Source organism: Anomaloglossus baeobatrachus, chromosome 2 (assembly GCF_048569485.1).
Source record: "Anomaloglossus baeobatrachus isolate aAnoBae1 chromosome 2, aAnoBae1.hap1, whole genome shotgun sequence".
NCBI classification, from domain to species: domain Eukaryota; kingdom Metazoa; phylum Chordata; class Amphibia; order Anura; family Aromobatidae; genus Anomaloglossus; species Anomaloglossus baeobatrachus.
In genome coordinates, this window is record NC_134354.1 from 343,397,495 (window position 1) to 343,420,399 (window position 22,905).

At 41.9% G+C, this 22,905-nt stretch overlaps 1 non-coding gene across 1 annotated transcript; it reads left to right on the forward strand.

Moving 5' to 3' along the window:
• Positions 1–3,300: 3,300 nt before the first annotated feature.
• On the forward strand, positions 3,301–3,373 carry TRNAV-CAC (transfer RNA valine (anticodon CAC)). Its single transcript has one exon. It is a non-coding gene; the product is annotated as a tRNA-Val (tRNA).
• Positions 3,374–22,905: the final 19,532 nt, after the last annotated feature.

A 22,905-nucleotide genomic window follows, 5' to 3' on the forward strand; every position in this document is an offset into this window, starting at 1 on the left:
ATGCAGAACGTTCTGGGTTCAATACCCAGTGAAACCAATCTGTTTTCGGTGTTGAAGTAATTTCCTATCAACCTGTAAAGTGTGAAATTCTTGGTTTCATTGCCAAATGACAATACATTTTGGCTTCTATCACAAGGAGAACTACGATTTTGGGTTTCTTTTTTATTGAACATTTTAGCAGAAAACATAATCCCATATTATAACAATCCTGTTTGTTTCAAAATTTATAGTTCCCATAAATACAAAAGCAAACGATTAAACTATGTAGAAAAAAGTAACACATTCAATGTAAACTTCAATTTAAGCAATATCCCTTTGTAGGAATAAAACTGGTAAAATATGTAATAAAAATTGAAAATGTTTCATTACCAAAAATACTTTCCTTCAGCAATAAAAAGGCCCCGTCAGTCACAATTCTGCTCTGCTAGCCAATACACAGTAACGTTTCATTAAGATTCATAGTGTAGTGGTCATCACGTCTGCTTAACACGCAGAAAGTCCTGGGTTTAATCCCCAGTAAAATCAGTCTGTTCTTGGTGTTGAAATAATACCTTATCCAACTACAATACATGAAGTTCTTGGCTTTGTTGCCGAATGATGGGATGTTTTAGCTTCCATAACCAAAGAAACTACGAATTATTTTTTTTTCCTGGCAGTCAAATTTCGTTTCTAATTGCCATTACTTTGCAGCAATCACAGGTTTTAAAGTGTGGTGGTCATCAAGTCTGCTTCATATGCAGAACGTTCTGGGTTCAATACCCAGTGAAACCAATCTGTTTTCGGTGTTGAAGTAATTTCCTATCAACCTGTAAAGTATGAAATTCTTGGTTTCGTTGCCAAATGACAATACATTTTGGCTTCTATCACAAGGAGAACTACGATTTTGGGTTTCTTTTTTATTGAACATTTTAGCAGAAAACATAATCCCATATTATAACAATCCTGTTTGTTTCAAAATTTATAGTTCCCATAAATACAGTGAAACCAGTCTCTTCTTGGTGTTGAAATAATACCCTATCCAACTGCAATACATGAAGTTCTTGGCTTTGTTGCCGAATGATGGGATGTTTTAGCTTCCAAAACCAAAGGAACTACGAATTTTTTTTTTTTCCTGGCAGTCAAATTTCGTCTCTAATTGCCATTACTTTGCAGGAATCACAGGTTTTAAAGTGTGGTGGTCATCAAGTCTGCTTCATATGCAGAACGTTCTGGGTTCAATACCCAGTGAAACCAGTCTGTTTTCGGTGTTGAAGTAATTTCCTATCAACCTGTAAAGTATGCAATTCTTGGTTTCGTTGCCAAATGACAATACATTTTGGCTTCTATCACAAGGAGAACTACGATTTTGGGTTTCTTTTTTATTGAACATTTTAGCAGAAAACATAATCCCATATTATAAAAAAACCTGTTTGTTTTAAAATATATAGTTCCCATAAATACAAAAGCAAACGACTAAACTATGTAGAAAAAAGTAACACATTCAATGTAAACTTCAATTTAAGCAATATCCCTTAGTAGGAATACAACTCGTAAAATATGTAATAAAAATTGGAAATGTTTCATTACCAAAAATACTTTCCTTCAGCAATAAAAAGGCCCGGTCAGTCACAATTCTGCTCTGCTAGCCAATACACAGTAACTTTTCATCAGGATTCAGAGTGTAGTGGTCATCATGTCTGCTTAACACGGAAAGGTCCTGGGTTTAATCCCCAGTAAAACCAGTCTGTTCTTGGTGTTGAAATAATACCCTATCAAACTACAATATATGAAGTTCTTGGCTTTGTTGCAGAATGATGGGATGTTTTGGCTTCCATCACCAACAGAACTAAGAATTTATTTTTTTTTTCCCTGGCGGTCAAAACTCGTCTCCAATTGCCATTGCTTTGCAGGATTTTACAGGTTTCATAGTGTAGAGGTCATCACGTCTGCTTAACACGCAGAAGGTCTTGGGTTCAATCCCCAGTGAAACCAGTCTCTTCTTGGTGTTGAAATAATACCCTATCAACCTGCAATATAATAAGTACTTGGCTTTGTTGCCGAATAACAGGATGTTTTGGCTTCCATCACAAGGAGAACTACGATTTTGGGTTTCTTTTTTATTGAACATTTAAGCAGAAAACATAATCCCATATTATAACAATCCTGTTTGTTTCAGAACAAAGAAAAAAAGTAACACATTCAATGTAAACTTCAATTTAAGCAATATCCCTTTGTAGGAATAAAACTGGTAAAATATGTAATAAAAATTGTAAATGTTTCATTACCAAAAACACTTTTCTTCAGCAATAAAAAGGTCCCGTCAGTTACAATTCTGCTCTGCTTGCCAATACACAGTAACTTTCCAGAAGGTTTCATAGTGTAGTAGTCATCACATCTGCTTAACACTGGTTCAATCCCCAGTAAAAGCAATCTGTTCTTGGTGTTGAAATAATACTCTATCAAACTACAATATATGAAGTTCTTGGCTTTGTTGCCGAATGATGGGATGTTTTGGCTTCCATCACCAACAGAACTAATAATTTTTTTCCCCTGGCGGTCAAAACTCGTTTTCAATTGCCATTGCTATGCAGGATTTCACAGGTTTCATAGTGTAGTGGTCATCACGTCTGCTTCACACGCAGAAGGTCCTGGGTTCAATCCCCAGTGAAACCCATCTGTCCTTGGTGTTGAAATAATACCCTATCAACCTGTAATATATAAAATTCTTCGTTTCGTTGCCAAATGACAATACATTTTGGCTTCCATCACAAAGAGAACTACTATTTTGGGTTTCTTTTTTATTGTCCATTTTAGCAGAAAACATAATCCCATATTATAAAAATCCTGTTTGTTTTAAAATATATAGTTCCCATAAATACAAAAGCAAACGACTAAACTGTGTAGAAAAAAGGAACACATTCAATGTAAACTTCAATTTAAGCAATATCCCTTTGTAGGAATAAAACTGGTAAAATATGTAATAAAAATTGTAAATGTTTCATTACCAAAAACACTTTTCTTCAGCAATAAAAAGGCCCCATCAGTTACAGTTCTGCTCTGCTTGCCAATACACAGTAACTTTCCAGAAGGTTTCATAGTGTAGTAGTCATCACGTCTGCTTAACACTGGTTCAATCCCCAGTAAAAGCAATCTGTTCTTAGTGTTGAAATAATACCCTATCAAACTACAATATATGAAGTTCTTGGCTTTGTTGCCGAATGATGGGATGTTTTGGCTTCCATCACCAACAGAACTAATATTTTTTTTTCCCCTGGCGGTCAAAACTCGTTTTCAATTGCCATTGCTTTGCAGGATTTCACAGGTTTCATAGTGTAGTGGTCATCACGTCTGCTTCACACGCAGAAGGTCCTGGGTTCAATCCCCAGTGAAACCAATCTCCTCTTGGTGTTGAAATAATACACTATCCAACTATAATATATGAAGTTCTTGGCTTTGTTGTCGAATAACAGGATGTTTTGGCTTCCAACAGAACTTTGATATTTTTTTTTTTTCCCTGGCGGTCAAAATCGTCTCCAATTGCCATTGCTTTGCAGGATTTCACAGGTTTCATAGTGTAGTGGTCATCACGTCTGCTTAACATGCAGAAGGTTCTTGGTTCAATCCCCAGTGAAACCAATCTGTTCTTGGTGTTGAAATAATACCCTATTTAACTACAATACATGAAGTTCTTGGCTTTGTTGCCGAATGACGGGATGTTTTAGCTTCCATAACCAACAGAACTACGAATTTTTTTTTTTTTCCTGGCAGTCAAAACTCGTCTCTAATTGCCATTACTTTGCAGGATTTCACAGGTTTTAAAGTGTGGTGGTCATCAAGTCTGCTTCATATGCAGAACGTTTTGGATTCAATACCCAGTTAAACCAATCTGTTTTCGGTGTTGAAGTAATTTCCTATCAACCTGTAAAGTATGAAATTCTTGGTTTCGTTGCCAAATGACAATACATTTTGGCTTCTATCACAAGGAGAACTACGATTTTGGGTTTCTTTTTTATTGAACATTTTAGCAGAAAACATAATCCCATATTATAAAAAAACCTGTTTGTTTTAAAATATATAGTTCCCATAAATACAAAAGCAAACGACTAAACTATGTAGAAAAAAGTAACACATTCAGTGTAAACTTCAATTTAAGCAATATCCCTTTGTAGGAATAAAAGTGGTAAAATATGTAATAAAAATTGTAAATGTTTCATTACCAAAAATACTTTCCTTCAGCAATAAAAAGGCCCTGTCAGTCACAATTTTGCTCCGATAGCCAATACTCTATAATTTTTTTGTCAGGTTTCATAGTGTAGTGGTTATCATGTGTGCTTTACATGCAGAAGGTCCTGATTCAATCCTCAGTGAAACCTATCTGTTCTTGGTGTTGAAGTAATACTCTATCAACCAGCAATATAAAAAGTTCTTGGCTTTGTTCACGAATAACGGTGTGTTTTGTCTTCCATCACCAACAGTACTACGAATTATTTTTTTTTTTTACCCTGGCGGTCAAAACTAGAGATGAGCTCCCGTTCGAGTTCGGTTCGTCGAACGTTCGACGAACCGAACTCGAACTGCATAGGAAACAATGGCAGGCATTCACAAACACATAAAAACACATAGAAAACACCCTCAATGGTGTCCAAAAGGTGACAAACAACGCACAACACATCCCAAACACATGGGAAAGTGACAAGGACATATACTCATGCGAAAACAAAAGTGCTGGACAAGGAAAAAGAGGAGGACACACAGATATATGAGTATATGCAAGGAAACATCGATGCCATTACTGTGCAACTTGAGCCCTGCTCATTTTAGGCTTCCAATCTGGATAAATTGCCTGAGATTGCCACGTACGCCTTGGGGATCTTGTCGTGTCCTGCAGCCAGCGTTCTCTCGGAACCTGTCTTCAGTGCTGCTGGGGGTCTGCTGGTAGATAAGCACACGTGTCTGTCCACTGACAATGTGGACAAGGCTCTCAGAGGACTTTTCTTCCCCTGGGTCACCCAAGGGACGGGAAAGGCACGCTTATTTTTGAGAGTGCTTCATGCAAAGCATCTTTTTCTTTTTCACAAGGGGGGTCAACTGATGCCAGTCAAGTGGGGTGTGTGTGGCCCAATTAGTGGCAACGAGGGAGACTGTGGTTGGAGTCCCCTCGCTGTGTTTCTAAAAGAACCAAGATGAACAAGTCATGGCTCTCAGAGGACTTTTCTTCCCCTGAGTCAGCCAGGGGATGGGAAAGGCACGCGTATTTTTGAGAGAGCTTCATGCAAAGCATCTTTTTCTTTTTCAAAAGGGGGGGTCAACTGATGCCAGTCAAGTGGGGTGTGTGTGGCCCAATTAGTGGCAACGAGGGAGACTGTGGTTGGAGTCCCCTCGCTGTGTTTCTAAAAGAACCAAGATGAACAAGTCATGGCTCTCAGAGGACTTTTCTTCCCCTTGGGTCAGCCAGGGGACGGGAAAGGCACGCGTATTTTTGAGAGTGCTTCATGCAAAGCATCTTTTTCTTTTTCAAAAGGGGGGTCAACTGATGCCAGTCAAGTGGGGTGTGTGTGGCCCAATTAGTGGCAACGAGGGAGACTGTGGTTGGAGTCCCCTCGCTGTGTTTCTAAAAGAACCAAGATGAACAAGTCATGGCTCTCAGAGGACTTTTCTTCCCCTGGGTCAGCCAGGGAATGGGAAAGGCACGCGTATTTTTGAGAGTGCTTCATGCATAGCATCTTTTTCTTTTTCAAAAGGGGGTCAACTGATGCCAGTCAAGTGGGTTGTGTGTGGCCCAATTAGTGGCAACGAGGGAGACTGTGGTTGGAGTCCCCTCGCTGTGTTTCTAAAAGAACCAAGATGAACAAGTCATGGCTCTCAGAGGACTTTTCTTCCCCTGAGTCAGCCAGGGGATGGGAAAGGCACGCGTATTTTTGAGAGAGCTTCATGCAAAGCATCTTTTTCTTTTTCAAAAGGGGGGGTCAACTGATGCCAGTCAAGTGGGGTGTGTGTGGCCCAATTAGTGGCAACGAGGGAGACTGTGGTTGGAGTCCCCTCGCTGTGTTTCTAAAAGAACCAAGATGAACAAGTCATGGCTCTCAGAGGACTTTTCTTCCCCTTGGGTCAGCCAGGGGACGGGAAAGGCACGCGTATTTTTGAGAGTGCTTCATGCAAAGCATCTTTTTCTTTTTCAAAAGGGGGGTCAACTGATGCCAGTCAAGTGGGGTGTGTGTGGCCCAATTAGTGGCAACGAGGGAGACTGTGGTTGGAGTCCCCTCGCTGTGTTTCTAAAAGGGTTTGCTGTACAAGTCTTGCCGTCCCCATGACTTGTGTGTCAATCCTTCCTCTGTATGTACAAGTTCATCCGCTGCTTCTGCTTTCTCAACCTCGTGTGGGTCCTCCACCTTGGCCCAAACCCTGTGTGGTCAGTCCACCCTTCCTTGTAACTGCGCCCAAGGAATCCCACACACCTCCTTACTATGCTGGCAGCAGAGCTCAAGGCCATCAGGCGGTCAAATGTTTACTTTGAAATGTAGGGGAAATGTGAGACACCGCTGAGGAATTGTGGACGGTTAGCTCTGGAGAGTGAGACCGAGTTTCATCAATGGTTGTCTCCACTCAACCAGCAGCCAGGGAAGGTCGGGTGCGACAATGATGCAAACCAGTCTGCGACCCTTCTTCAGGGCAATGTGGCACACGTGCCTTGTATGGCTCACGTGTTGAACCTGGTTGTCCAGCAATTTTTAAAACACTATCCCGGCCTACATGGCCTTCTGCAGAGGGCACGGTGTAACGCCTGCCTGGATCGACACACTCAGATGGGCTGTAAAGGATAGGCTAGAGGCAAGCCACTCACCAAGCTGGACACCCAGAACCCTGAAACCCTTTAACCCCTATACAGTGATTTGGAATTACACAGGGCCCAAGTTGATCAATACCTGTGGAAGGCTGCAGTTCCAGAGAATAGTAGTCATGCAGGGTCAAAAACATTAATTGAGGAAGAGGAACAGAATGGGATGGCCAGGACTTAATCAGAAAACAAGCAGAGGTGAAATGCGGATCGGCCAACGAGGTACATAAACAGCAAGCAGGAAAAGTAGTCAGGTAACAAGCACACAAACTCATAAAACTGAACTGGGGGTAACAGTAACAAAAGGTTCATAGCTTTGTCTGGCAGTGGTCGGCAGACAGGAGGGGCCTAAAAAAGGGTGTGGTGTCTTCCCATTGGTTGTAGCTGAATGATGGTACTTCATCTGTGAGATACCCACCACCTACATTCAGCCTGTGGATCTGTATCTGTCAAGGTAACGCAACCCAGTGGGTGACCATAACCTGCGTCCACCTGCGCAGCAGGCATCGACTCCTTTCCCATCATCAGCACTATGCACGAAAGGAACACGTTGTCACCTGGCGACCGGAGTACAAATTAATTGAGTGGACTACGTTGGTGACTTAACAGCCGTGTGCGGCAATGATGCAAACCTGTCTGCGGCCCTTCGTCAGGGCAATGTGACACACGTGCCTTGTATGGCTCACGTGTTGAATCTGATTCTCCAGCAATTTTTAAAATACCATCCCGGCCTACATGGCCTTGTGCAGCGGGCACGCTGCTATGTGCTCACTTTCATCCTTCGCACCCAGCAGCTCAACAACTTTCATCGCTCCTGAAGTCTTAGGGTCTGGCGGTTAAACGCCGGAAATGCGATGTTCCGACACTCAGGAATTGGAATCTGCTCATGTTGCAGCGTCTGTGGAAGCACCGCAGAGCCCTGCTGAAATACGTTATAATGTATACCCTGGGCTAACTTGATCCAGAGGTGGTGCAGATCACGCTGCTGGAGTGGTGTCAGATCAAGGACCTATGCACCCTTCTACACAGTTTACAAATGTCGACGAAGATGTTTAGCACTAGCGATGCCATTCTCAGCGTGACAATTCTGGTCATCTACAAGATGGAGCACACTGTAAGCATTATTCGGAGTCAGGTGTTGGTCCAAGAGGAAGGGGAGGAAGTACAGGAGGAGTCATATGCAGAAGGGATAATAAGATGTACAAGGTCCATACGTTGAGCGGCACCTAGGCGGCAGTCATGGTGGGGGATAGGGATTAACAAGGGCGCATAGTATCAGCAAAAATTGTTGAGGAAGGTGCAGGAGCCCATGAAGAAATGGAGGACGAACTTGCGATGGGCATGGAAGACTCAGCAGATGAGTGAGAGCTTGCTCACATTTCGGTTGTGCGAGGTTGGGGGGAGAGGGCAGAGGAAGGAGGCACGATTCTCACCTCTCTGCCACCAACAAACCAAGGACTTGGTCCTCCTGGATGCACAAGACACATGATCGCCTTCTTGCTGCACTACCTACAACATGACCCTCGGATTGAACGAATTCGAAGTAATGCTAACTACTGGGTTGCCACACTGTTAGATCCCCGGTACAAGACAAAATTTGGCGAAATAATATCAGCCATAGAAAGGGACGCACGTATACAGGAGTATCTGCAAAAGGTGGTACGGATTCTTAGATCTGCTTTTCCAGTAAACACCAGTGCTGCACAGAGTGAATCTCAATGCTTTGTCATGGATAGGAGGAAATGGGCTTTTACTTGTCCACATCTGAGGGACCGAGGGCTGGCTGCTGGGCTGAGATGGCATTGAGTACGGTGTCCCTGCAGAGTTGCACTTTTGGTCATATACCAAATGAATTGAAAAATGACAAATGCTGGTGGAAAGGGGAACAGGTGTGTTGGAAAGGGGAAAAAAGTTTTTGTGAGTGGGTTTGGTTGTTAAGCAAAAGTAACATTTGATGAAGAAACACCATCTGTTACGGTGGGACTGGCAGATTTGGATAAGGTGGTATATACTATGTTACTGGTATATAACGAAAATTAATAAGAAAAAAAAAAGAGAAAGGTATATATCCCCATCAGCAGTCAATGTCCACCGTGCTCCCAGATGGAAAAGGAGAGGTTGGCAAATGGAAGGTTCGGTGGAGGATACAGATCTGTGTGGCTATGAAACTAATAGTTGCCTGAACCGAGTTAGACGCCACTCGGATCTTGAGACTGGGAGCCCTGTTAGCGTCACAGGGTCCACACGCCCACCCAGCCCAGGAACTCCCTGTTAACATCACAGGGGCCATTGAGTACGCTGACCGTGTGCATTGGGGCCACACCTGTGGACAGCAGGTGCATCAGCAGCAGCAGGCCTGTTAATGCCACTGGGCTGCACAAGCAGGACTTGAAGGACAGGATCTGGTCTTAACCGTTCTGCGTTACCAACTGTGGTGGCGGCCTGCATCGACGCCCTATCCCTGCCTACCTCTGGCCTAAAGCCGCAATGGGTTCAACACATGGAGGTGTGCTCTTTCGGAGCATAATAGAAGACTGCGCACCTCCTTGTTGGCTCCAGCCCGTTTTATAACCTGGGTCCGCCCCAAACCAGGGTGGACCACAATGCACCTCCTGGAGAAAAAACCAGAGTGACACGTCATGAGTGGCATAACTAGCGTCCTATTTGGAACCGCAACTTCAATAATGACATCATGGCGGCCACAACACAAACACCTCACCAGTCATTGTTTTACCATCAATAATGAGGTGACAAGTCATAGGGGCGGGCCTCTGCAAGCCATTTGGGAGTGGCCTGGCCACATCGTCAGGACACCTGATGCCCTGTGGTCTATATGGGCCCCCCCCACATCAGGGGCAGGGCCAAAGAGTTCATTACCGGACCTAGTTTCTGATGCAGTAAGTGCCTGAGCATGGTCAGTTGCATGAAATAGCGTCTCTGAAAAAAGACTATCAGCTTTAGCATGGTGTCCCAGCACAAAACAGGACTTAGACCCGGCACGGAATGCAAGTACCTGTGCAAAGAGGCTTTTCACACTAAGTGTGGGAGCATGCGCTGTATCCTGAAATGAAGACTTAGCGTCAGGAATGGCACAGTAAGGCTGAGCATACTCACTAGGTGAAACACTGTAGTTAGGCTGTAGCTGGGGTAAATCGGCACACGCATGCGCACTAGCTGCCTCTCCACACTTACACGTGGAGGAGAAATTGCTCTTCGGGTGTGGACTTGGAGATGCTGTCTATGAACAGAAGGAAAAGCTAAAGAAAGCCTCACTTTCTATCCCTCCGAATTATCAAATGCAGCAATGAATTCCCTAAGTTTGCTATAACATTAGCGTAGCAAAATGTGCATGAAGGTGTCCTGCACAGGTGCTAGAAATAGCTTGGCACCAGTGGGACAATAATGGAATACAACATCCAGTTCTATAATGCCACTAAATGGCAGTATTTTTTGCTATCAATATAGCTTATTAAAAACAGAGCAGGAGGGTGTCCTGCACAGGTACTAGAAATAGCTTGGCACCAGTGGGACAATAATGGAATACAACATCCAGTTCTATGATGCCACTAAATGGCAGTATTTTTTGCTATCATTGTAGCTTATTAAAAACAGAGCAGGAGGGTGTCCTGCACAGGTGCTGCACATAGATTTGCACCAATGGGCCACTAATGGAGTACAACAGCCACTTCTTGTATGCCACTAAGTTTACTCAATTTTTGGTATTATAATGTCTTAGTAAGTAACAATGAGTTTTAGTGTGCAATGCAGGCAGACGTGCTGCAAATATCTTTGCACTAGTGGGACTATACAGAAGTCCAATAGCCACGTTTAGGATGCCACTAGGTTCACTCAGTGTTTGCTAGTATAATGGCTTAGTAACAATGAGTTTGAGTGTGCAATGCAGGCAGACGTGCTGCAAATATCTTCGCACTAGTGAGACTATACAGAAGTCCAATAGCCACGTTTAAGATGCCACTAGGTTCACTCAGTGTTTGCTAGTATAATGGCTTAGTAACAATGAGTTTGAGTGTGCAATGCAGGCAGACGTGCTGCATATATCTTTGCACTAGTGGGACAATACAGAAGTCCAACAGCCAATTTTATGATGCCACTAAGTTCACTCAGTGTTTGCTAGTATAATGGCTTGGTAACAATTAGTTTGAGTGTGCAATGCAGGCAGACGTGCTGCAAATATCTGTGCACTACTGGGACTATACAGAAGTCCAATAGCCACGTTTAGGATGCCACTAGGTTCACTCAGTGTTTGCTAGTATAATGGCTTAGTAACAATGAGTTTGAGTGTGCAATGCAGGCAGACGTGCTGCAAATATCTTTGCACTAGTGGGACTATACAGAAGTCCAATAGCCACGTTTAGGATGCCACTAGGTTCACTCAGTGTTTGCTAGTATAATGGCTTAGTAACAATGAGTTTGAGTGTGCAATGCAGGCAGCAGTGCTGCAAATATCTTTGCACTAGTGGGACTATACAGAAGTCCAATAGCCACGTTTAGGATGCCTCTAGGTTCACTCAGTGTTTGCTAGTATAATGGCTTAGTAACAATGAGTTTGAGTGTGCAATGCAGGCAGACGTGCTGCAAATATCGGTGCACTACTGGGACTATACAGACGTCCAATAGCCACGTTTAGAATGCCACTAGGTTCACTCAGTGTTTGCTAGTATAATGGCTTAGTAAAAATGAGTTTGAGTGTGCAATGCAGGCAGACGTGCTGCAAATATCTTTGCACTAGTGGGACTATACAGAAGTCCAAAAGCCACATTTAGGATGCCACTAGGTTCACTCAGTGTTTGCTAGTATAATGGCTTAGTAACAATGAGTTTGAGTGTGCAATGCAGGCAGACGTGCTGCAAATATCTTTGCACTAGTGGGACTATACAGAAGTCCAATAGCCACGTTTAGGATGCCACTAGGTTCACTCATTGTTTGCTAGTATAATGGCTTAGTAACAATGAGTTTGAGTGTGCAATGCAGGCAGACGTGCTGCAAATATCTTTGCACTAGTGGGACTATACAGAAGTCCAATAGCCACGTTTAGGATGCCACTAGGTTCACTCAGTGATTGCTAGTATAATGGCTTAGTAACAATGAGTTTGAATGTGCAATGCAGGCAGAGGTGCTGCAAATATCTGTGCACTACTGGGACTACACAGAAGTCCAATAGCCACGTTTAGGATGCCACTAAGTTCACTCATTGTTTGCTAGTATAATGGCTTAGTAACAATGAGTTTGAGTGTGCAATGCAGGCAGACGTGCTGCAAATATCTTTGCACTAGTGGGACTATACAGAAGTCCAATAGCCACGTTTAGGATGCCACTAGGTTCACTCAGTGTTTGCTAGTATAATGGCTTAGTAACAATGAGTTTGAATGTGCAATGCAGGCAGAGGTGCTGCAAATATCTGTGCACTACTGGGACTATACAGAAGTCCAATAGCCACGTTTAGGATGCCACTAAGTTCACTCATTGTTTGCTAGTATAATGGCCTAGTAACAATGAGTTTGAGTGTGCAATGCAGGCAGACGTGCTGCAAATATCTTTGCACTAGTGGGACTATACAGAAATCCAATAGCCACGTTTAGGATGCCACTAGGTTCACTCAGTGTTTGCTAGTATAATGGCTTAGTAACAATGAGTTTGAGTGTGCAATGCAGGCAGAGGTGCTGCAAATATCTGTGCACTACTGGAACTATACAGAAGTCCAATAGCCACGTTTAGGATGCCACTAAGTTCACTCAGTGTTTGCTAGTATAATGGCTTAGTAACAATGAGTTGGAGTGTGCAAAGGGCAGGAGGGTACAGTGGCAGGGTTGTGGGTCTCTGGGTAGAGGAAATGAAGCCTGCCTTTCTATCCCTCCTAATGGGAAAATGCAGCGAGGAAATCCCTGACCTTAGCTACACAGACGCTGTCATCTTGTGTAGCTGTTAAACTCTGTTTTCAGGACCTGTCACCTATGGCTCTGACCCTGCCGGTATGAGCCTTTAAAAGGACTGATAGAAAGTGCTATCCCTATGCTGCCCAGCACTGTGTATGGAGCGTATACAGCTGTATCGGCGATAGGAGCTGCGCCAGTGAAGTCTGACACCAAGGACGCAGAAGGCAGATAATGGCGTGCTGGAGGAAAATGTCCGGTTTAATAATGCAGGGACATGTGACATGGACATCCTATCACACATGCCGTTGCTTCTCTGGCTAAAAGTCCACTTAGCTGTGTGTGTGTCTGGGATTGGCTGACATGCTGGCCCTCCCCACTACACGCGCGCGCTTAGGGAAGGAAGACAAGGAAAAAAAAAAAATGGCGATTGCCATTATCCATACAGCAGTGATCTGAACGCGCTGTTCCCGCACACTATACACTGAAATGTTATAATAGTGTAAGTCACAGAGTGACTTACACTATTACAGCGGAAAGCCAGCTAGGAATTAGCTGTTTTTTTTGCTGCTAGAACCGTTCTGGAACGAATCTAGAACTATCGAGCTTTTATCAAAAAGCTCGAGTTCTAGATCGATCTAAGACAGCCCCCAAAATCACTCGAGCCGTGAACTGGAGAACCACGAACCACGCTCAACTCTAGTCAAAACTCGTCTCTAATTGCCATTACTGTGCAGGATTTCACAGGTTTTCTAGTGTGGTTGTCATTAAGTCTGCCTCACATGCAGTAAGTTTTGGGTTCAATCCCCAGTGAAACCAACCTGTTTTCGGTGTTGAAGTAATTTCCTATCAACCTGTAAGAAACGAAATTTTTGGTTTTGTTGCCAAATGACAATACATTTTGGCTTCCATCACAAAGAGAACTACGAATTTGGGTTTCTTTTTTATTGACCATTTTAGCAGAAAACATAATCCCATATTATAAAAATCCTGTTTGTTTCAAAATATATAGTTCCCATAAATACAAAAGCAAACGACTAAACTGTGTAGAAAAAAGTATCACATTCAATGTAAACTTCAATTTAAGCAATATCCCTTTGTAGGAATAAAACTGGTAAAATATGTAATAAAAATTGTAAATGTTTCATTACCAAAAATACTTTCCATCAGCAATAAAAAGGCCCCGTCAGTGACAATTCTGCTCTGCTAGCCAATACACAGCAACTTTTCATCAGGTTTCATAGTGTAGTGGTCATCACGTCTGCTTAACACGTAAAAGGTCCCGGGTTCAATACCCAGTAAAACCAGTCTGTTCTTGGTGTTGAGATAATACCCTATCAAACTACAATATATGAAGTTCTTGGCTTTGTTGACGAATGATGGGTTGTTTTAGCTTCCATCACCAACAGAACTATGAATTATTTTTTTTTTTTTCCCCTGGCGGTCAAAACTCGTCTCTAATTGCCATTACTTTGCAGGATTTCACAGGTTTCATAGTGTAGTGGTCATCACGTCTGCATAACGCGCATAAGGTCCTGGGTTCAATCCCCAGTAAAAGCAATCTGTTCTTGGTGTTGAAATAATACCCTATCAAACTACAATATATGAAGTTCTTGGCTTTGTTGCCGAATGACGGGATGTTTTGGCTTCCATCACCAACAGAACTACGAATTATTTTTTTTTGCCCCTGGCGGTCAAAACTCGTCTCTAATTGCCATTACTTTGCAGGATTTCACAGGTTTTCTAGTGTGGTGGTCATCAAGTCTGCTTCACATGCAGAACGTTCTGAGTTCAATCCCCAGTGAAACCAATCTTTTTTCGGTGTTGAAGTAATTTGCTCTCAACCTGTGAAATTCTTGGTTTCATTGTCAAATGACAATACATTTTGGCTTCCATCACAAAGAGAACTACAATTTTGGGTTTCTTTTTTATTGTCCATTTTAGCAGAAAACATAATCCCATATTATAAAAATCCTGTTTGTTTCAAAATATATAGTTCCCATAAATACAAAAGCAAATGACTAAACTATGTAGAAAAAAGTAACACATTCAATGTAAACTTCGATTCAAGAAAAATCCCTTTGTAGGAATAAAACTGGTAAAATATGTACCTAAAACCTGTGTTGTATGATGACATTGAGGGGAACAGCAACAATGTAGAGTCAGTATGGGTAAATGTACATGGGGAGGGGAATAATGGAAAAATACTAATTGGAGTTTGCTATAAGCCTCCTAACATACCTCAACAAATAGAGGGTGAAATGCTGGAACAAATTGAAAAGGCAGCTAATAATAATAATCGAGTTCTTATTATGGGGGATTTCAACTATCCAGACATACAGTGGGACATAGAATCTTCTGGTTCTGCTAAAATCTGTAAGTTCTTATCTACTATTCAAGACAATTTCCTCTCTCAGATGGTAGGTGAACCGACCAGGGGAGATAATTTGCTAGATCTGGTCCTGTCAAATAGACCGGATACAATTTCAGATCTACAGGTCCGGGAGCACTTGGGCACCAGTGATCATAATATGGTAAGCTTCAACATAATATTCAATAGAACATTTCAAAGGGGGATGCTAAAACCTGGAATTTTAGGAAAGCTGATTTCAACAAATTAAGGGAAGAGCTTAAATGTAGATTGGGACAAAGTCATAATAACTGGGGATACCGAACATAAATGGGGTAAGTTTAAGGATATACTACTAGAGTCCTGTAAAAAACGTATACCCTCTGGTAATAAAATGTCCAGGAATAAAAAGAAACCACTATGGATAATTAAGACTGTACAAAGTATAATAAAACAAAAACAAAGGGCATTTAAAATCTTAAAGGCTGAGAATACAGAAATAGCATTTCAGAAGTATAAAGATATCAATAGGAAATGTAAAAAAGAAATCAAACAAGCAAAATAAGCTACTGAAACAAAAATCGCCAATGACATTAAAATAAATCCCAAAATCTTTTATGAATACATTAATGCCAAAAGGAAAACAAAGGATAGTATCGGCCCCTTAAAATATAATAACAAGTTAGTTATAGAGGACAAACAAAAGACTGAGATATTAAATAGGCATTTCTCATCTGTATTCACCAAGGAACTGACTGTACCAGGGATCATTCAACAAGTGAAAAATCAAAGTTCACCACCCGATATAATTAATTTAACACAAGATGAAGTACGCCTACGTCTGAGTAAATTAAACATTGACAAATCCCCAGGGCCAGATGGCATTCATCCACGAATATTGAGGGAATTGAGCTCCGTAATCGACAGACCACTGTATCTCATCTTTTTAGACTCACTTGTAACAGGGTTGGTGCCTCAGGATTGGAGGATTGCTGATGTGGTACCGATATTTAGGAAAGGTCAGAGGTAAGCCTGACATCAGTAGTATGCAAAGTTTTTGAGGGCATTTTAAGGGATGACATGCAAAAATATATTGCAGAAAATAATATGATAACTGACAAACAGCATGGATTCATGAAAGATAAGTCGTGTCTAACCAACCTGTTGGGGTTCTATGAGGGGGTAAGTTCAAACCTGGATATTGGTAATGCAGTTGATGTGATTTATTTGGACTTTGCAAAGGCATTTGATACTGTACCCCATAATAGCCTTATACTAAAGTTCCAGAAGCAAGGACTAGGGGACACAATATGCAACTGGGTAAGGAATTGGCTAAAAGATAGGAAACAAAGAGTAGTCATAAATGGTACATTCTCTAAATGGGCTATAGTCAGCAGTGGGGTGCCGCAGAGATCTGTGCTTGGACCGATTCTTTTTAATCTCTTTATTAATGACCTTGTGGATGGGATTGATAGTACAGTGTCAGTCTTTGCCGATGACACCAAACTATGTAGGATATTAAAAACTGACCTGGATAGTACAATATTACAAAAAGATCTGGATAAGATGTCAGAATGGGCAGATACTTGGCAAATGAGATTTAATGTTGATAAATGTAAAGTAATGCACCTAGGACGGAGTGATCCTATAGCTGCGTATATATTAAATGGAAGTAAACTCGGGACTACAGAACAGGAGAAGGACTTGGGTATTCTCATTACAAATAAGCTGAGCAGCAGCACTCAATGTCAAGCAGCAGCTGCTAAAGCAAACAATATTTTAGGGTGTATAAAAAGAGAGATTAGATTCCGTGATCCCAACGTATTGTTACCCCTCTATAAATCACTTGTAAGGCCACATCTGGAATACGGGATCCAGTTTTGGGCTCCACATTTTAAAAAGGACATTCAGAAGTTAGAGTCAGTTCAAAGGCGGGCAACTAGACTATTACAAGGAATGGAAGGCCTCCCATATGATGACAGGTTGAAAAAGTTAGATATGTTTAGCTTAGAAAAAAGACGTCTCAGAGGAGTAGAGTTGAGCGCGGTTCGTGGTTCGTGGTTCTCCAGTTCGCGGCTCGAGTGATTTTGGGGCATGTTCTAGATCGAACTAGAACTCGAGCTTTTTGCAAAAGCTCGATAGTTCTAGAAACGTTCGAGAACGGTTCTAGCAGCCAAAAAACAGCTAAATCCTAGCTTGGTTTCTGCTGTAATAGTGTAAGTCACTCTGTGAATCAAACTATTATCACATTTCAGTGTATAGTGTGCGTGAACAGCGCCTTCAGATCACTGCTGTTTCTATAATGGCGATCGCCATTTTTTTTTTTTTTTTTCTTGTCTTCCTTCCCTAAGCGCGCGCGTCTTGTGGGGCGGGCCAGCATGTCAGCCAATCACAGACACACACACGCCTAAGTGGACTTTGAGCCAGAGAAGCAACGGCATGTGTGATAGGATCTGCATGTCACATGTCCCTGCATTATAAAACCGGACATTTTCTTCACGAACGCCATTATCTGCCTTCTGCGTCTTTGGTGTCAGACATCAGTGTCGCAGCTCCGTCCTCCTGAGTCCTATAGCCGATACAGCTGTATGCGCTGCATACACAGCGTTAGACAGCTTAGGGAGAGCACATTCTAGCAGTCCTTTTAAGGGCTCAAAGCGGCAGGGTCAGAGAGCCATAAGTGACAGGTCCTGCAAACAGCAACAGCGTCTGTGTAGCCCAGGTCAGGGATTTCCTCCCTGCATTTCACCATTAGGAGGGAATAGAAAGGCAGGCTTCCATTCCTCTACCCAGAGCACCACAATCCTGCCACTGTACCCTCTTGTCCTCTGCACACTCCAACTCATTCTAAGTAAGCCATTATACTAGCAAACACTCAGTGTACCTAGTGGCATCCTAAACGTGGCTATTGGACTTTGCTATAGTCCCACTAGTGCAAAGACATTAGCAGAGCACATCTGCCTGCATTGCACACTCCAAGTTTTTTAAACTAAGCAATTTTACTAGCAAACACTCAGTGTACCTAGTGGCATCCTATACGTGGCTATTGGACTTTGCTATAGTCCCACTAGTGCAAAGACATTTGCAGAGCACGTCTGCCTGCATTGCACACTACAACTTTTTTAAACTAAGCAATTTTACTAGCAAACACTCAGTGTACCTAGTGGCATCTTATACGTGGCTATTGGACTTTGCTATAGTCCCACTAGTGCAAAGACATTTGCAGAGCACGTCTGCCTGCATTGCACACTACAACTTTTTTAAACTAAGCAATTTTACTAGCAAACACTCAGTGTACCTAGTGGCATCCTATACGTGGCTATTGGACTTTGCTATAGTCCCACTAGTGCCAAGACATTTGCAGAGCGCATCTGCCTGCGTTGCACACTCCAACTAATTATAACGAAGCCATTATACTAGCAAACACTCAGTGTACCTAGTGGCATCCTAAACGTGGCTATTGGACTTTGCTATAGTCCCACTAGTGCAAAGACATTAGCAGAGCACATCTGCCTGCATTGCACACTCCAAGTTTTTTAAACTAAGCAATTTTACTAGCAAACACTCAGTGTACCTAGTGGCATCCTATACGTGGCTATTGGACTTTGCTATAGTCCCACTAGTGCAAAGACATTTGCAGAGCACGTCTGCCTGCATTGCACACTACAACTTTTTTAAACTAAGCAATTTTACTAGCAAACACTCAGTGTACCTAGTGGCATTCTATACGTGGCTATTGGACTTTGCTATAGTCCCACTAGTGCAAAGACATTTGCAGAGCACGTCTGCCTGCATTGCACACTACAACTTTTTTAAACTAATCAATTTTACTAGCAAACACTCAGTGTACCTAGTGGCATCCTAAACGTGGCTATTGGACTTTGCTATAGTCCCACTAGTGCAAAGACATTAGCAGAGCACATCTGCCTGCATTGCACACTCCAAGTTTTTTAAACTAAGCAATTTTACTAGCAAACACTCAGTGTACCTAGTGGCATCCTATACGTGGCTATTGGACTTTGCTATAGTCCCACTAGTGCAAAGACATTTGCAGAGCACGTCTGCCTGCATTGCACACTACAACTTTTTTAAACTAAGCAATTTTACTAGCAAACACTCAGTGTACCTAGTGGCATCCTATACGTGGCTATTGGACTTTGCTATAGTCCCACTAGTGCAAAGACATTTGCAGAGCACGTCTGCCTGCATTGCACACTACAACTTTTTTAAACTAAGCAATTTTACTAGCAAACACTCAGTGTACCTAGTGGCATCCTATACGTGGCTATTGGACTTTGCTATAGTCCCACTAGTGCCAAGACATTTGCAGAGCGCATCTGCCTGTGTTGCACACTCCAACTAATTATAACGAAGCCATTATACTAGCAAACACTCAGTGTACCTAGTGGCATCCTATACGTGGCTATTGGACTTTTGTCAATTCACAGTATTGGAACGTTATTTGCATGACATCTGCCTGCATTGCACACTCTAACTTTTTTAAACTCAGCCATTATACTAGCAAACACTCACTGTACCTAGTTGTATCCTAAACGTGGCTATTGTACTTTTGTCAATTCACAGTATTGGAACGTTATTTGCAGGACATCTGCCTGCATTGCACACTCAAACTTTTTTAAACTCAGCCATTATACTAGCAAACACTCACTGTACCTAGTTGTATCCTAAACGTGGCTATTGTACTTTTGTCAATTCACAGTATTGGAACGTTATTTGCAGGACATCTGCCTGCCTTGCACACTCAAACTTTTTTAAACTCAGCCATTATACTAGCAAACACTCACTGTACCTAGTTGTATCCTAAACGTGGCTATTGTACTTTTGTCAATTCACAGTATTGGAACGTTATTTGCAGGACATCTGCCTGCATTGCACACTCAAACTTTTTTAAACTCAGCCATTATACTAGCAAACACTCACTGTACCTAGTTGTATCCTAAACGTGGCTATTGGACTTTGCTATAGTCCCACTAGTGCAAAGACATTAGCAGAGCACATCTGCCTGCATTGCACACTCCAAGTTTTTTAAACTAAGCAATTTTACTAGCAAACACTCAGTGTACCTAGTGGCATCCTATACGTGGCTATTGGACTTTGCTATAGTCCCACTAGTGCAAAGACATTTGCAGAGCACGTCTGCCTGCATTGCACACTACAACTTTTTTAAACTAAGCAATTTTACTAGCAAACACTCAGTGTACCTAGTGGCATCCTATACGTGGCTATTGGACTTTGCTATAGTCCCACTAGTGCAAAGACATTTGCAGAGCACGTCTGCCTGCATTGCACACTACAACTTTTTTAAACTAAGCAATTTTACTAGCAAACACTCAGTGTACCTAGTGGCATCCTATACGTGGCTATTGGACTTTGCTATAGTCCCACTAGTGCCAAGACATTTGCAGAGCGCATCTGCCTGCGTTGCACACTCCAACTAATTATAACGAAGCCATTATACTAGCAAACACTCAGTGTACCTAGTGGCATCCTATACGTGACTATTGGACTTTTGTCAATTCACAGTATTGGAACGTTATTTGCATGACATCTGCCTGCATTGCACACTCTAACTTTTTTAAACTCAGCCATTATACTAGCAAACACTCACTGTACCTAGTTGTATCCTAAACGTGGCTATTGTACTTTTGTCAATTCACAGTATTGGAACGTTATTTGCAGGACATCTGCCTGCATTGCACACTCAAACTTTTTTAAACTCAGCCATTATACTAGCAAACACTCACTGTACCTAGTTGTATCCTAAACGTGGCTATTGTACTTTTGTCAATTCACAGTATTGGAACGTTATTTGCAGGACATCTGCCTGCCTTGCACACTCAAACTTTTTTAAACTCAGCCATTATACTAGCAAACACTCACTGTACCTAGTTGTATCCTAAACGTGGCTATTGTACTTTTGTCAATTCACAGTATTGGAACGTTATTTGCAGGACATCTGCCTGCATTGCACACTCAAACTTTTTTAAACTCAGCCATTATACTAGCAAACACTCACTGTACCTAGTTGTATCCTAAACGTGGCTATTGTACTTTTGTCAATTCACAGTATTGGAACGTTATTTGCAGGACATCTGCCTGCCTTGCACACTCAAACTTTTTTAAACTCAGCCATTATACTAGCAAACACTCACTGTACCTAGTTGTATCCTAAACGTGGCTATTGTACTTTTGTCAATTCACAGTATTGGAACGTTATTTGCAGGACATCTGCCTGCATTGCACACTCAAACTTTTTTAAACTCAGCCATTATACTAGCAAACACTCACTGTACCTAGTTGTATCCTAAACGTGGCTATTGTACTTTTGTCAATTCACAGTATTGGAACGTTATTTGCAGGACATCTGCCTGCCTTGCACACTCAAACTTTTTTAAACTCAGCCATTATACTAGCAAACACTCACTGTACCTAGTTGTATCCTAAACGTGGCTATTGTACTTTTGTCAATTCACAGTATTGGAACGTTATTTGCAGCACGTCTGCCTGCATTGCACACTCAAACTTTTTTAAACTCAGCCATTATACTAGCAAACACTCACTGTACCTAGTTGTATCCTAAACGTGGCTATTGTACTTTTGTCAATTCACAGTATTGGAACGTTATTTGCAGCACGTCTGCCTGCATTGCACACTCAAACTTTTTTAAACTCAGCCATTATACTAGCAAACACTCACTGTACCTAGTTGTATCGTAAACGTGGCTATTGTACTTTTGTCAATTCACAGTATTGGAACGTTATTTGCAGGACATCTGCCTGCCTTGCACACTCAAACTTTTTTAAACTCAGCCATTATACTAGCAAACACTCACTGTACCTAGTTGTATCCTAAACGTGGCTATTGTACTTTTGTCAATTTACAGTATTGGAACGTTATTTGCAGGACGTCTGCTTGCATTGCACACTCAAACTTTTTTAAACTCAGCCATTATACTAGCAAACACTCACTGTACCTAGTTGTATCCTAAACGTGGCTATTGTACTTTTGTCAATTCACAGTATTGGAACGTTATTTGCAGCACGTCTGCCTGCATTGCACACTCAAACTTTTTTAAACTCAGCCATTATACTAGCAAACACTCACTGTACCTAGTTGTATCCTAAACGTGGCTATTGTACTTTTGTCAATTCACAGTATTGGAACGTTATTTGCAGGACGTCTGCCTGCATTGCACACTCAAACTTTTTTAAACTCAGCCATTATACTAGCAAACACTCACTGTACCTAGTTGTATCCTAAACGTGGCTATTGTACTTTTGTCAATTCACAGTATTGGAACGTTATTAGCAGCACGTCTGCCTGCATTGCACACTCAAACTTTTTTAAACTCAGCCATTATACTAGCAAACACTCACTGTACCTAGTTGTATCCTAAACGTGGCTATTGTACTTTTGTCAATTCACAGTATTGGAACGTTATTTGCAGGACATCTGCCTGCCTTGCACACTCAAACTTTTTTAAACTCAGCCATTATACTAGCAAACACTCACTGTACCTAGTTGTATCCTAAACGTGGCTATTGTACTTTTGTCAATTCACAGTATTGGAACGTTATTTGCAGCACGTCTGCCTGCATTGCACACTCAAACTTTTTTAAACTCAGCCATTATACTAGCAAACACTCACTGTACCTAGTTGTATCCTAAACGTGGCTATTGTACTTTTGTCAATTCACAGTATTGGAACGTTATTTGCAGCACGTCTGCCTGCATTGCACACTCAAACTTTTTTAAACTCAGCCATTATACTAGCAAACACTCACTGTACCTAGTTGTATCGTAAACGTGGCTATTGTACTTTTGTCAAT